The following is a 14,386-nucleotide window of genomic DNA, read 5'->3' as shown; positions in this document are numbered from 1 at the left end:
AGGCATTTGTTGTTTTACTATCACAGTTTCATGAAATTGGAAGCATACCATTGTTTCATATTGATGATTCTCTAATGAGTATGTTTAAATGCAAGTGTTCTGCTGTTATTCACTCTTTTACTGTCAAACAACATTATTTTTGGAAGTGAACAACAGACTGAAAATTTGGAAAGGACACAATAGATTTATATGTAATAAAACAATTTAAAGTATCCTTTGAACTGATGAGGCAGTTCAGTTTATTTTCTCTCCAATATGTGCATTTTGTCAAATGCTAGAACTACATTACTACCAAAAAGTAACAAAATAATAAGAAGCTGTATTTTATACTGAGAGTGAATCATAGGCTGAAAGAATCCATGTCTGATAAATTCTCTATTGTAATGTTAATCTCATGGGTTCAAAGAATACCTTGACTCAACCCTAGGATCCTATATTGAATGAATATATACATATATTCATTTATATCATTCTCAGTATTATATTAATTTCTTTTAACCACATCATTTCAACCAGTCAACTTTGGCTGCACATTAGAGTAATTTAAGAAGCTTTTCAAATCACTGAGGCTTTGAGTTTACCCCAGAGTAACTAAGCTGAATCTTAAGTGTAGGATGGAGGCATCAGTATTTTTTAAATTTTCCAAAATAATTATAATATGAAGTCAGATTTGAAAACCATCAGACAAATGGATGCAAAGGCTAGCTAGCTCTGGAGTGTGTTAGTTTCCCATTTCTTTGACTACAGGGTGGCAAGCAATACGTGCCTATGGGTTAAGTCACTTCATTCATGTCTGACTCTTTGTGACGCTATGGACAGTAGCCCGCCAGGCTCCACCGTCTGTGGGATTCTCCAGGCAAGAATGCTGGAGTGGATTGTCATGCCCTCCTTCAGGGGATCGTCTTGACCCAGGGATCAAACCCGCATCTCTTAGGTCTCCTGCATTGGCAGACAGACTCTTTACCTCTAGTGCCACCCAGGCAAGCAATCTATGTCATGACAAGCCTACAGAGGAAAGGAAATTTGAATAACTGTTAGCCCGAAAATTGGTTGTTTCTGTATCTACCACATATACATCCCTTCTAAAAAGGGCCATAAATACCTACATTCAACAATTGCAGTGAGGTAAGCCAATTAAGAAATCATATCATCTTTTGTTTTCTCCAATGTGTGTATATCACTTATGCAAACATATAGATTTCTATGCTTCATTCTAATGTGAGTACCCTATGCCCTTACTTAGGAAGGCAAAATTTTGCTTGAAGAAAGAGGTTATTTTTGGAAACCAGGATCAAAATCTTAGATGGACAAGAGAAAGGAAAAGTTCTATCTTGAATAATCCTGAAGGGGTTGTTGTAATAAGGAGTGTTAATGAAGAGTATATATGTATAAATATCATTTATATATAAATACTATTTATATAACTAGTTCTTGATATTCAAATAAGTCTGGGAAAGAATCAGTTATATTCTTACTGCTCTTCCCTGAACCTCTGAAAATAGGAGAATGGCAATGAGAATGAGAATTAATGCATCCTATATTAAGGATGTGAGAAGAGGTGATTTGAAAAGCAAAGTAATCTTGTTTTTAACCAAATTTCCCTTCTTTGGCTTACTGTAAATGTAGTTTTGTTCCCATTATTGGGAAATGGACATGGAAAGATCAAAAGTAAGAAATTTTTTAAAAGTTTGAAATTATCTGACTCCTGGGCAATTGAAATAAGAGACTTCATAGCTGGAGAAATCTAAAAATTCTATAACTTTAAAAAATATTTTATTATACATAAAATACTAATTTTCTTATATAATACTTAGGATATTATGTGCTGTTTTCATATTTTTCTTTTCCATTCATTTTTTTGCTTTTTTATACTACATTAAAAAATAAATGTTTATTTAATGGAGGGTTAACTTTTGTAAGGCATCTATGTGGTAACTGTCAGTTTTGAGATAACCGTGTCTTTGGATCTCACTTAATATTTGAAGATATTGACATTCACAATTACCGATTTTTAGTTTTGACCTTAGCAAAAAAGAATGAGCAACCACTTATTCAAACCAGGTCATAATATCACACATTTTTTTTTTTATGACTTGATTTATAATTCCAGTTTAGCATGAACTTGTCATCTATGTAAACGTAACTCACTTTCAAGGAGAGATGTTACTTCAGTTAGTTTTTAATGATTTTAATTTATTATAAGTTCAAAATCATAAGAACCTATTTGTGAATGGGATTGTTTACAGATACAGGCTGTAGCTTCACTGAAATAGAAAATAGAAGGAATAGCTTTTGCTAAAGCCTCCCTGGTAGCTCAGACTGTAAAGAATCTGCCTACAATGCAGGAGACCCAGGTTTAATTCCTGGGTTGGGAAGATCCCTGGAACAGGAAATGGCAACCTACTCCAGTATTCTTGCCTGGAGAATTCCATGGACAGAGGAACCTGGCAGGCTTCAGTCCATGGAGTTGCAAAGAGTCGGACACAACTGAACAACACTTTGACTTTCCAGGGAGTTTGTGGACCTTCATCAGTAGGTGATTATTGTTATGAAGCAATAGTCATGAAAAAGATCTCTAGTCACTTTCCCTGCTGAAGCTGATTTCAACAGAAAATGTTCATTTTTGCTTACAAAGTACTTAATACGTGTTTGGGCAATATACTTTTAACTAGCTGTATAAAATGCTATCTCTTTAAATTTTTACTCTCAAGATTATATTCAGTGTAAAGCAGTTAGTAATAGAGATATGTCTTTAGGTCAAATTAGTTCAGAAGTTTACAGTTTTGGCCAAAGGCCATTATAGAACTATTTGTATAAAATATGTAGAATACATTCTCAGAGAGTGAAAGGTTATGAGATAGCAAAAAAGAGCTTAATGAGATGAGTTTGTGAGTCTATGAATATATAACTTGGTTGCATTTGCATAGGGGTGGATCAGTTTACGAGTTTATATTTAGGGCACTTGTTTTAAATTTAGAGCTCAATATTGTCATTATTATTCTTTGGAGGGGGTAGGCTTTTGCTTTCAATCAAAAAAGTAAATAAGTGACTATATGTTAACTAAATGCCAAAGACTGGGATGAAGAGTTCCCAAAGCAGAGAAGTTGTTGAAACTGGAAATAAAAATTAGCTTAAGCAGTATATATATAAGAGTGCATTTAGCATTAAAATGAAGAATAGTCATTCAAGTTCAAACAAATTTAGCTTAAATATTTAGGTTTTGCCAAGCTTATTTTCTAAGTACCTATCTGGTTGTGATATTTAGTCTTGCTTTCTCCCTATCTATCTGTTTTATTTATTCTGCAGCTAAATGTGTTAGTTATCCTAAAGGCAAACGTTAGAGTCATTCTATGATTGGAAGAGAAGGGTGTTGATCAGCTGAACGAGATGGTTAATTTCAAATGTCTTGTTAAGCACTTAGTATATAAAAATCATGCTGAATCTGCTTGTGAAATTAATGATTATGTGGCTATAATTATGCATTCATAACTAAAAAGGGAAACACTTTCTTAAAGTAAATATGACTCTGCTGCTGCTGCTGCTGCTGCTGCATCGCTTCAGTCGTGTCTGACTCTGTGCGACCCCATAGACGGCAGCCCACCAGGCTCCCCCGTCCCTGGGATTCTCCAGGCAAGAACACTGGAGTGGGTTGCTATTTCCTTCTCCAATGCGTGAAAGTGAGAAGTGAAAGTGAAGTCACTCAGTAGTGTCCGACTCTTAGCGACCCCATGGTCCGAAGCCTACCGGACTCCTTCATCCATGGGATTTTCCAGGCAAGAGTACTGGAGTGGGTTGCCATTGCCTTCTCCAAAATATGACTCTAGAACTCTCCATTTCTACTTCAATACTGAGACTTTTCTAAAGTTCTTTTCTTAAACACAAGATTCTCTTCCTGGTATAAAAATTGAAAAAAGTGTATATACACATTGGGAGGTGGGTAGGATAAAATCTAATGCTCAATGGGAAACATCCCTACACTAAAAAAAATTCCTTCAACCAGTGTACCAACGGAATGACTGCTAGTTCTCCACCTTTAAATTTCAGTGTCATAGTCATTTATAAAACATAAATGTTCCTGAACTATTGTGATTTCCTGTTAGAGAAAAAAATTAAGACATATATATATTTTCTCAATGTTAAGTCATATATCTGTTGTGTTTATTATTCAGAAAAGGAATATTTAAGATTTCTCATTTTACCAAAGAGAAAAGTAGACAATCAAATGCCATATGATGGAAATATAATTTATGATAGCAGTTTTGAGCTGTTCCTAAGAATAAATAGCTCCTGCTATTTGGGGATCTATGCAGTTAAGGCTCATCTTTGAATTTCATTGTGGAAGGATTTTCAGATGCCAAGATAAGAAGCAATAGTATAGATGATGGCTGTATTCAGAAGGACACTGGGCTATTTTGCAGAAAAACTGTACTAAAGATTTATATCATTTTTTATGTCACTTATCTATATATCACATCAGAAATTATGTTCTTCTTTTAATCCATAGGTTATAATTTTAATATATTTATATGTATTGTCAAGTTGAAATCTTCTCACAAGGACTTAATTATATAATCTATTAATATTTATACCCTATGCTTATTTTTAAACAAATGTTAATTCTATTCATGTTTAATACATGTTAATGCTACTCTCACAAGCAAAATCTATTATTAGAATAAGATTTATAATCTTATATGTAAAATGTTAAATATTTATAAGTATAAATAATATTTATAAACATTATTTTAAAATAATTTACGTAAGATATATAATGTCAGTTGAGTGCTAGTGAAAACCTCATTAACTTTTTATTAAATATTTACTAAATTAATCATAGAATTTATTATTAAAAATAGTAAGTACTTCTGAGAACATTATTATAATTAAACTAACAACTAATTGTTGTTTTAATTCCTGTCTTACAGATGAAGAAACTGAGTATTAAAATTAGTTAAATAATCTTTCCAATGTTGTATGTCTAGGAAGGGGCAAAAATTGGATTTAAACCCAAATTTTCTTGACTTTAAAACATGTAACTTTAATTAATATTTTATAGGGCAGGGTTCTGTGTTGTATGTAGGGATAGAAAGAAATATAACCATTGGTGTATTTTTTCAAGAAACATCTGGTATAGTTGAAAAATTAACCATTGGAAAAAATTTAATTATTGGTCTTTTTAAAGTTGCCCCAACTGTTTTGATTACCATTCAGCCAGCTTTCTTATTTGTATAGCACCTTGGGTTTAATTTCAGTGTTTTAGATAAAGAAATTGCAGTGGATTATATTTATGGTCAATTACAATTCTAAAAGTTTATGATTATTGCAAATTGGAAGCAAATTAAACAATTTATTTAAAATAACTGCATGTTCTTAGGGCCTTTTCAAGTCTGCTCAAATGGAACTCACTTAAACAGGACCCTTGCCTACCCTCTTCCTAAAATGGCCACGTGCCAGGCAAAGAAACTGTTTAGAAAGGGTTGAGAAAGAAATACATGAATAGGTCAAAAAGTCACTATTATGATTTTATGTTTGTATGCCAATAAAGCATTTTCAAATAAGGATAAAAAAGACCAAATTACCTGTGCACACTTGAGAGTGTGTGCTCAGCCATGTCCGACTGTTTGTGACCCTATGGACTTAGCCTACCAGCGTCCTCTGTCCATGGGATTTCCCAGGCAAGAATACTGGAGTGGGTTGCCATTTTCTTTTCCAGTAGATCTTCTCAACCCAAGGACCAAACCCGAATTTCCTGCATTGCAGGCCGATTCTTTACTAATGAGCCACCTAGGACGCCCCAAAAGAAAGTGAAGTCTCTCAATCGTGTCCAACTCTTTGTGACCCCATGGACTGTCACCTACCAGGCTCCTTCCTCCATGGGATTTTCCAGGCAAGAATACTGGAGTGGGTTGCCATTTCCTTCTTCAGGGGATCTTCCCAACCCAGGGATCGAACCAGGGTCTCTTGCATTGTAGGCAGACACTTTACCGTCTGAGCTACCTGGGAAGTACCTAGATATAAATACAGGAGTATATATAATTATGTTAACTTTTTTTGCAATTGTAACTGCTTGTTCTCACTTAATGAGTTACATTTAGAATGGCTAGGATTTTCTTTTCAATAATGCTGTCCCTGAAAATCTGTAAATTAGACCAAATACAGATTTTTTAGTTAATTCTGATTTTTGAGCAGTTTTAATTTCTGGACTTATGTGAAAATCAACCCAGCACATTTTGCATAGAATGTATGTTCTATATATGTATAAAATGTACGTACACTTTGTTGTCACTATAACTTGGTAATTTAAAAACATTTTATCTTTATGTTTTACTATAAACATCATAAACTTTATGATTAAAATTAATATTAAAGCAGTTCTGTGTATGATTGTTAATAGAGTAAGTGTCTGTGTTATAAAAAGGAATAAAACATTTTATATTTACTCTGAGATATCAAGTTGTTTAGGCTTCTTTGTAAACATTACCACATTTATGTTCTTTGGTTTCTTTTATTGTACACATATTCTTCAAAACCTACCTTATCTGTAGACCCTAGATGACAACAAAGAACCAAAGAGTTTCTTTTCTTTACTATAGAAAAGGCCAGTGATATACAAAAGTGAAAGAAAATAATATAATATTCCCATGTCCTCAGTTTCAAAAATCACCCCTCATGGCAGTCTTATTTTATTGATGACCTAACCGTCTATTTCTCCAAACTTCTTTGAAGATAATTTTGAAAATTATGTAATTTCATTTGTAAATGGAGAATGATTGGTGTGCTTTTTAATTCTCTTTTGAAAGATGTTCTTCCTCTGTACCTATTTTTCTTTCACATTTGCCTTTAAATGAAGAAACCAGGTGGCATGTCCATAGAAATTTTAAATCTGGATTTCATTGACACGTGTTTATTGTCATGCTTCTCTCTCTCTTACCTTGCACTTCCCTGGTGGCTCGGTTGGAAAGAATATGCTAGCTTTTTTTTTTTTTTTTTTTTCTGTATAAACTGTGAGGTAGGCTGAGAAGTGTGATCAGAAACTGGTTTAAGGTTTTGACAAAACCACTTCAGAAATAATGTCTCATACTTATTTCCAGAGGTAAAAATCTCTCTCTCGTGTCTTTCTCTCTCTTTCTACATCCCATCCCTCTTTGATGTTAGTAACAATTGATAACCATTACCAACATCTTTTACTTCATTAGGGATTATGAAAAGGTAACATCTAATTTAACAATCCTAATTACTAACTGTGATGCTTTTACAAAGAGAAATTGTCCTCATCAACAATTATGATATCATGAATAACAGTTTTTATATAAAGATAACATATTAGATTATTTACTCTTATTTACCAGATTTTCAAATATTTAGCTGATTTTACTTATATCTTCCAGACGTGATAGGAATTTTGCTATGGTTGTTTGTTTTAAATCATTAAAAACTCATAGGTTTAAATATTTTTAATTTGTTAAAATGGTTGCAATTATTGTCATTTCAGCTAAATTGTTATTGCAGAGCTCTCATTTAATTTTATTGTGATCAGATCAGCTGATTTTATTTTGTGATGTTCTTTAAGAATAGTTCACAGTATTTAGAAAGGAAGAGAAATGAGCAACAGAAGATATTAAAATGAAGTAGAGATGATAAACAAGAAGCTTCTGAAACATGTTAGACATAGATGAGGTAAGTAGTTCATTTGTGTGCTGACATAAACAGGAAGGGATAGAATGAACAAGTATCAGATATTCAAGGAGTACCCCATTTTTATGACAGTTATATACCCTTAATTTGGACACTCTTCAGTGCTCCTCATCTGGCCCTATTTAGCTCTGATTAAGACGTGTAGAAACCAACCACTGGTGCGTAGCAAGTTATAGGAGCTACAGCTACCTGCCGGGAGTCTTGTTTCTGCATCTTTTCATATAAAAAGTATGTGTGTTGATTCCAGTCACCTTCCTTCTGCTGAGTCATCTTGAATGCCTTCAACTAACTCTGGCCCTTTTTACCATACTATCACAGGGAAGGATGATGGAAGAGAGAAAGTGGTGGAGTAGGGAGAGGAACAAGTGGGAGAGGGGAAAACGGAGGGGGAGCGGGAGAGACTGAGGTATTGTTTTCCTTCTCTCCCACTTTCATGCTGTCATAAGCTAAGTTGCTTTGTTGTATGTTTTAAACTGACTCAATAAACTGTGTGATTTGAACGTCTTAACTTGATCTGGAAGAAACACAAACTGGAATCAAGATTGCCAGGAGAAATATCAATAACCTCAGATATGCAGATGACACCACCCTTATGGCAGAAAGGGAAGAGGAACTAAAAAGCCTCTTGATGAAAGTGAAAGAGGAGAGTGAAAAAGTTGGCTTAAAGCTCAACATTCAGAAAACAAAGATCATGGCATCTGGTCCCATAACTTCATGGGAAATAGATGGAGAAACAGTGGAAACAGTGTCAGACTTTATTTTGGGAGGCTCCAAAATCACTGCAGATGGTGAGTGCAGCCATGAAATTAAAAGACGCTTACTCCTTGGAAGAAAAGTTATGACCAACCTAGATAGCATATTCAAAAGCAGGGACATTACTTTGCCAACTAAGGTCCGTCTAGTCAAGGGTATGGTTTTTCCTGTGGTCATGTATGGATGTGAGAGTTGGGCTGTGAAGAAGGCTGAGCACCAAAGAATTGATGCATTTGAACTGTGGTGTTGGAGAAGACTCTTGAGAGTCCCTTGGACTGCAAGGAGATCCAACCAATCCATTCTGAAGGAGATCAGCCCTGGGATTTCTTTGGAAGGAATGATGCTAAAGCTGAAACTCCAGTACTTTGGCCACCTCATGCGAAGAGTTGACTCATTGGAAAAGACTGTGATGCTGGGAGGGATTGGGGGCAGGAGGAGAAGGGGAAGACAGAGGATGAGATGGCTGGATGGAATCACTGACTCGATGGACGCGAGTCTGAGTGAACTCCGGGAGTTGGTGATGGACAGGGAAGCCTGGTGTACTGCAATTCATGGGGTCGCAAAGAGTCGGACATGACTGAGTGACTGAACTGAACTGAACTGAACTGAATTTGATCTAGAGACTTTTTGTCCTGTGACTTCTAGGGTCAATTGCTTGATTGTGTACTTGACAGGTAAGAGCTTCAAGATGCTTTTCTTCTCCAAGAGGAGCCTATACCTAGGGCTGAATTCTGACTTTCCATGCACCCCTTCTTTTACAAAAATTTTTAATTTATATTTTATAACTGCATTGGTATATAAATTAATATACTAATGTTCTAAAATAAGTTCATTTTTCCTCTAATTTACAAAGAGATTATATGGATTCATGGACCCCTAATGTATTGTGGGTGGTAGGCACTCTGCCTACTGTACCTAATGAAGAAGGTACCTTTCCTTTTGAAGATTTTTTTTTTTATACTTTTGGTTTTTTTAACCCAAAAGGAAAATTTAGCAACATTATAGAAATTTGAAAATGGAAAGTAAAATCCCTTTTATTTCTGCAGATGGCTATTGCTGACCATGTGATACATATACTTATAGGTTACCTTGTAATCTTCTTATATTGACCTATCCACATATATATGCATACATTGTACTCTGTGGGATCATCCTGTGAGCCCTGTTGTTTATGTTGATCTTTCCATTAATAATATATTATGGACATATACATTGTGGATGGTATTGTGGAGATTGGTTACAGTGGCTATAACGTATATTGCTGGGTTATTAAAGAATATTAAAATCTGCTATAGAGAAAATGATAAAATAATAATGAAGATAAATTCAATAATATAAATGGTAAATAAGCAGTTAGCCTGAGTCATGTTGTTATAAATTTCGAATGGAGGGATATATATTAAACCACTTACTAGACAAGGAATGCAATTTATATTCATTTATATTTCTAATGATGATTTAATTTTGACAAGATGAAATTTAAGAGAGTGCTATAGGAACTTCTTTAACTAGTACCCGAATCCTAGTTGGTAAAGAAGAATTAAAACAGAGGACACAGTGCTTCATAAGGTGTGATAACTTTCTAAAGTTTATAGTTCATGGTAGGTTAAAAATATCACCATTATGATGTTGCTGCTGCTGCTTTACCTCTATAATTAAACACAAACAGGCAAGCAAACAAACAAATAGGTTTGTTTTAATATACTCCTGCGTGCACAAGGAGAACCTTAGTTAGATCATACCTGTAGCAATAGTCTGACTGTTTTTTTGTGTGTGTTATGATCATAATAGCTTCCTATTAGATTTCACTTCTTGACAGACACTGATCATGTAAGGTGGTTTCAGAAAAGAGCAATCAGGAGTATGAGGGCAGTCTGATCTGTATTACTTTATTGACATCTACAAGAATTTGAGATGTTATTATAAAGGAGAGAAGCTTTTGGAAAGATTTGACATAGTGTATCACAGAAGTCTAAGAGCAAAATAAATTATCTAAATAATTAATGAATTCTCATCACTGCATTGATCACAGTCAGTGATTTCAGTCCTGGCTGCATATTAGAGTAATGTGGGAAGACTGGAAAAAAAATTACCAAAGCTCAATTTCATCTCAGGAAAATTAAATCAGATCTTTCTTTGAGAGATAGTGTTTTTAAATAAAAGATACCACCAATGTGTATCCAGGGTTAAAATGTCCTGTTTGAGTACTTGAGTTTGGTTACTGGGCAAATGAATCATAAAGAGCATTTTAAAACTAAGTATGTAGATTTTGAAGCCACCCTTGTATCCGAGATCTTATCATGCAATAGTAAGGCTGACTTAGTTATAAAAATTATAACTTATTGGCACCCCACTCCAGTACCCTTGCCTGGAAAATTCCATGATGGAGGAGCCTGGTGGGCTGCAGTCCATGGGGTCACTGGGAGTCGGACACGACTGAGCGACTTCACTTTCACTTTTCACTTTCATGTATTGGAGAAGGACATGGCAACCCACTCCAGTGTTCTTGCCTGGAGAATCCCAGGGACGGGGGAGCCTGGTGGGCTGCCGTCTATGGGGTCGCACAGAGTCGGACACGACTGAAGCGACTTAGCAGCAGCAGCAGCAGCAGCAGCAGTAATTAACACAATTCATGAAATGCTTTCTTCACCTTTGTATTTCAATTCATCTTCTCTTGATTCTCCTTTGCCATTACTGGTTGTTCCTCATTCCTTTCCTTCTCTTGTTGCCTCCTAAATTTTCAGCCTCGAAACGATGAGCTACTTTAGGATTCAGTTCCTGCTATCTTCTCCACCATTCTGTTTTCTCCTGGGATTTCAGCTACATGATGATGACTGAAGTGTGTATCTTCAGGTTGGATCTCCTGACCTCCAGATTTGATATCCAGTTGTCCACATGACATTTCTCTTGGTATGTCTCAGAGGACTCTCCCTTAATAAGGCTAAATCTGAACTTCCAATTCCTGACATGAAGTCACTTCTGAAACCTCCATCAATGTTTTCCCCTCTTAGTGACTGGTAGCCCAAAACTGTAGTCATTTTAACTTTTCTTTTTTTTCCCCATAGATCTTTAGCAAATATCATCAGTACCATCAAAATATATTCAGAATCTTGACTTTAATCAACTTTATTTCTAAAGTTGGTCCAAACTAGTACTATGTGTCGTTTGGACTGCAATTATAGTAACTTAATTGTTCTCTCTGCTTCTAATCTTGTCCTCCTCCATCGTACACAATCATTCTCAGTGAGCAGGCAGAGTAGTGATTTTAAAATTTAAATCATCTCATATCACTTTTGTGTTTAAACATTTATGACAGTATTTCTGTTCATTCACAGTGAAAGCTGAAATCCTTATACTGGCCTACATGGTACCACAATTTCTCTGGCTTCTTCTCCTGACTTTTCCACTTTCTCACTTAACGATACCTACAATGACTCTCCTGAAATTTCTGGAACACAAGAGTAATCCCATGCCTAGGCCTTTGAGTTTATTCTTTCTTCTGGCTCTCTGCCTAAAATGCATTTTCCTACATATCTGCACACTTCCCTCCCTCAGTTTCTTTAGCTTTTCGTTATAATATTACTTTACCAGAAAATACTTCTTGACCATCTCATTTGTAATAACTAAACTCCCAAACACACATATATGGGCAAATTCTATTCCAATTTTTCTTCTAAATATACACTTACTGCTATTATTACTATTATTTTATTTTTTTGCTATTTTGTCCACTAAATTGTACAGTCCAAAGTAACAATTCTGGGACATTGTGTACAGTTGTATCCATTGCATCTAGAAGAGTGCATAAACATAGCTGATGCAAAGCAAATGTTTGTTAAATGAAGGAATGGATGAATGAATGTTAAAATGTTATTATTTATATTTTTAATTAATCTTTGTGGTATTTTCAAAGTAAAGGTGAAAAAAGAATTGCTATGAAATGTTTTAGATTTTAATTATAATTACATCCCCAAATCTCAAGTTTTGATTGTTGTATATACCCATGTAATAAAATAGGCATCAAACATTTGCTTATGTCCCTTTCCAATCAATCCACCTGTCCCCACTTGAGTTAAACACTTTCTAATTTCTCCTATCACAATTTCATTCTGCTTTTTTTTAACATATATAAATGGAGCTATACACTGTGTATCATTTGTGTAAAGCTTCTTTCTTTCAACATCATATTTTTGAGATTCATTTATGTCATTGCATGTACTTGTGACTCTCAGTCTGTTGTAAGAATATATCATGACTTATCCACTGCTTTTTAGTATTTGAGTTCCATTTCATAGCTATGATAAGTAAAATTGCTTTAAGTGTTGATGTGCAAGTCCTTTGGTAGACATTTGTTTTTATATCTTTCAAGTAAATGTAAGTAGAATTGACGGCTTTGGGATTAGATATGTGTTTAACTTTATAGTGAAATTGAAAAGTGAAAGTGAAAGTTACTCAGTCGTGTCTGACTCTTTGCGACCCCATACACTGTATAGTCCATGGAATTCTCCAGGCCAGAATACTAGAGTGGGTAGCCTTTCCCTTCTCCAGGGGATCTTCCCAACCCAGGGATTTAACCCAGTCTCCTGCATTGCAGGCAGATTCTTTACCAGCTGAGCCACAGGAAACTGCTAAATACTTATCCAAAGTGATTTACCATCTTGCATTCTCAACAATATATAAAATTCCAGGTGCTTCACAAACTTTGGTGTTGTCAGTTTTTTTTTTTTTTTAATAACATTAGCAATTATAGTGGGTGCTAAATTGTAACTAATCATAGTTTTCATTTTTGTTTCTCTGGTAACTAATGAGTTTCAGTCTTTCATCATGTGGTCATTGGCATATATTTTCTGGAAGTGTCTGTTAATGTCTTTTGCCTATTTTTAATTATTTATCTTACCATTATTTATTTATATTCTTTAATAATCTATGAATCTTACTATGTATGCTGCAAATACTATATCAAGTCAGCAGTTTGGTTATGATTTCCTTAATGATTTTTTTTTTAATGAGCAGATATATTCAAATTTGATAAGGTATAGTTTATTATTTTTTTAATTTTTCCTTTGTGCTGTTTTGGTACTAAGTTGGAGTTTTCACAGAGTTTTCTTTCAGAAGCTGTGAGATTCTGGATATTCTGTTTGGTCTATGATATCCATACCAAATGCAATTTTTAGGGGGTGGGTATGAAGGAATGAGTTTCTTTTTTCCCACAGTATATATCCAGTGTTTCCAGCACCATTTGTTTTAGAAATAATTTTATTCTCCAGTTGAATTGACACCTTGATCAAAATATCATCTGACAGTATATGCCCTATGAATTATCTATTATGTGTCACTGATTTTTTTTTTTTTTTTTAGTCCTTCCTTTTGTCAGTACCTCAGTGTTTGATTTCTGACTTTAGAGTAAGACCTGAGATCAGGACATGTAAATCCTCCACATTATTTTTCATTTTCAAGATGATTTTGGTTGTTCTAAATTTTTGCCATCAGAAAAGTTTACAGTCACTGACTGATCGGGGTACAAAAATAAGTAGTTTAGAAATGCAGTTAAGAACTGTGTATGTATTCAGGAATGGGGAAAATAAGCTCTACAGTTTATTTTTTAATCCTAAATATAAATAATTATTGTTCTCTTATTCCTTTCTCATTATTGCTCTCCATGATTTCCATATAATCCTTAATAACTGTTACAATTTCATCTTTGTAGCACGTATAGAAAATTTCGACTGAACTTCAAGCCTAAGTCATTTTTACCTCAGAAGGAAAGATAACTGTTTTGAAGATAAGACTAATCACATTAGGTCTTCAAAAATCTCTTTTCCATTGCACAGTTATATTTATCTTCAAAAGGTCTAATCCATTTCAAGGAAAAGATGTATGAAATCAGCTTGATTCCCTAAGGCAAACCCAGAGAGAATCTTATGTTTATTTCTTTTAG

This window comes from Ovis canadensis, chromosome 4, assembly GCF_042477335.2.
Source record: "Ovis canadensis isolate MfBH-ARS-UI-01 breed Bighorn chromosome 4, ARS-UI_OviCan_v2, whole genome shotgun sequence".
NCBI classification, from domain to species: domain Eukaryota; kingdom Metazoa; phylum Chordata; class Mammalia; order Artiodactyla; family Bovidae; genus Ovis; species Ovis canadensis.
This window is presented reverse-complemented; position numbering follows the sequence as displayed.